Here is a 2768-nt window from a genome sequence, read left to right on the forward strand (position 1 = left end):
TGCGGGGACCGCTTTAATGAACACCGCCGCACCACAGATAACCCTAACACTAAATCTAAACCCACCACAGCCGCAGAACACTTCCTCACCGCTCCTAACCACACCGCTAACGACATGCAATTAATCCCCATAGAAAAGTCTACTCTAACCGAGACTCAATCCGTAAGGCCAGGGAAGCCTTTTTAATCTCAAAAGGCAGAACACTTTTTCCACATGGCCTTAATATTCGCGAAGAAAGGTACTAAAAATAACAATGCCCTTAGTTTGAACTTATTAATTTCAGTTTGAGTGGTCAGGCAGGCGGAATGATGAAGCCCTTAGAAGGGTCACCAAACAAGCAACAAACAAGATTGATGTAATTAATGTAGCTTTTTGCACTCCATTTTAAGTTTTGAGTAAAGATTGCAACCGTTATATAAGTTATTTCCCTGTCACGAGAGTAAAACGTGATACAACAGAGTTTGTAGAATCAATAAGGATCCCCAACAAACTGTTTGCCAAGTTTCAGGGAGATTGGACAAATTGTCTCCCTTTTAAAATAAAAAAAATGCCAAATTATTAGGCAGGTCAATCCTTAAAACACTGTTAATATAATTGAACACGCACGAAAGTACTCTTTCAAAGCAATTATAACTAAAAAAAATTAGTAGAACTAGCGATGAGACTCTGTGAGTTATTTAGTTCAGAATGAAGGTAGACCAATGTTTTAAGTACATGTATTTCTTCTTTTTCAGGTCTCCTGCACAGATTACCTGACCGACGCCAAGAACAAGTAATATTCGTTATGATACTGAGAGTATTCATATATTTGATGAGCACCAAATAAATTTGCTAAAGCAATCATGAGTACAAGCGTTTGCAGGGCTGGCTGGCATTACCATAGAACATCACCAAGGGTGTAATTAAGGGTGCGTTCCTTTGGGATGATCCAGATCAGGATCAATGATCCAAGATCACTCGGATCGTGGTGTATCAAAGTAACCGAGGAATCCACTCTGGACGAGGATTCCTCGGTTCCTTTGATGCACCATGATCCGAGTGATCTTGGATCATTGATCCTGATCTGGATCATCCCAAAGGAACGCACCCTAACATTTTCCTTTTGTCAATAGGATTGGTGAGCTGACGAAGACTGGAGATAAGATGAAGAATGTGCGCGATGAAATGGTGGCCAAAGGGTTACAAGTAGTAAGTGGCGTTATGTATTGCGGGAACCTAGTATTGATTCGAAAACATTTCAGTTTGTCAATCTACAAATAGACTAAACACAGCCGATGAGCCGAATGCAAGCTCAGTGTGGCGCGTGCACACGCCATAGTGCTGGGTTACGGTTAATTTTCAACGCATGCTAAGGCTAGTACAAAACGTGTGACTTGTTTTGGAACGTGCCACACGAACGCTTATTAGCTTGTTACGAACATCAAGTCGTGAAACAAGTAAATGAGACACCGGCCGCGTCCGGCTGAAGTGTTAGCCTTCACTCCTGACTACGCAAGATGTGAGAGTCTGCTGGCTCAGTAAATGCACAAAAGGAAAGTAGGTATCAGGCTCGAAATTACCTCGTCTCGAAAGCTGAAGGTCTTAAGAAAATTTACCCCCATATTTATGAGTTAGAGTCGCACATTTGAGTTTTGCATACTTTATTCGTGCAATTTCGCTTTTCCTTAAATTATTGTAGACTTTTGTGCTTTTACAGAATTAAGAATAATAGAAAAACAAACAAAAAAAAAAAAAAAAACAAACGAAACTTAAATAAACAATTTTATTACCTGACCTTTTATATAAGATTTTTTTTTTGTAATTGACTTCTAGATTTCTTGTAGACTTGCCCTGTATTAAATTGAACCTTAAATTAATTGTTTTCATCATAGTAACTTTAAGACTATTTATAGACACCTTTGTAATACTCAATTTTTTTTCTAATTCTCTCCAAATAGAATACGGGACAGATGTTTATGCACGCCACCGGAGGAAGCTTTTATTTATTGGGATTCTGAAAAACTGTTTAATAATGCTTGCTAAATAATCAGGCAAGACATAAACTAAAAATATTCAGTTTATGTAACTTCTGTTCTATTGTATGCTGTGTTAAAAAAACTGCAACGAAAAAAATTTATCCAGGGGAAACTTCTGTGTAAATTAGCAGTCGTATCTGACGCATCTCTGCGCTGAATAAATAGTTTATTATATACGAGATTATTCTTTCCTCTGAACTCTTGGTGTCGGCAATGGGCTGGTCAATGAGACTCAGTGTGGCGCGTGTACACGCCATTGTGCTGTGCTCCGGTTAATTTTCAACGCATGCTAAGGCTAGTACAAAGTGTGTAACTTGTTTTGGAATAGGTTTATTTAGCTTGTTACGATTATCAAGTCGTGCACTTAAAGTAAATAAAAGAAGTACGGCTGAAATGTTAGCCTGCCCTTCTCTCCTGACTGCGCAAGATGTGAGAGTCTCCTGGCTCAGTGAATGCACAAAAGGAAAGAGCTATCAGGCTCGAAAATGCCTCGTCGCCAAAAGCTGAAGGTCTTAAGAAAATTTACCCCCTTCTTTATTTGTTAGAGCGGCACATTTATCAACCGTTTTGCACACTATACTTCATACATTTCGCTTTTTCCTTAAATTGTTCTAGACGTTTGTACTTTTATAGAACTTGAAAGAAAAAAATTAAAAAAGTTAAACGACAACAGCAAAATTAAACAACTTTCTACCTCACCTTTTACATTTTATTTCTTTTTGTAATAGATTTCTGGATTTCTTGTGATCAGTT

General features: G+C 38.2%; 1 long non-coding RNA gene across 1 annotated transcript; it reads left to right on the top strand.

Annotated features, from left to right (window-relative positions):
* The first annotated feature begins 733 nt into the window (after positions 1-733).
* On the top strand, positions 734-2036 carry LOC146461445 (uncharacterized). The gene is made up of 3 exons (XR_014857382.1): positions 734-772; positions 1113-1188; positions 1938-2036. It is a non-coding gene; the product is annotated as an uncharacterized LOC146461445 (long non-coding RNA).
* The last annotated feature ends 732 nt before the right edge of the window (positions 2037-2768 follow it).

This window comes from Pavona decussata, unplaced genomic scaffold (assembly GCF_977016875.1).
Source record: "Pavona decussata unplaced genomic scaffold, jaPavDecu1.1 SCAFFOLD_198, whole genome shotgun sequence".
NCBI classification, from domain to species: domain Eukaryota; kingdom Metazoa; phylum Cnidaria; class Anthozoa; order Scleractinia; family Agariciidae; genus Pavona; species Pavona decussata.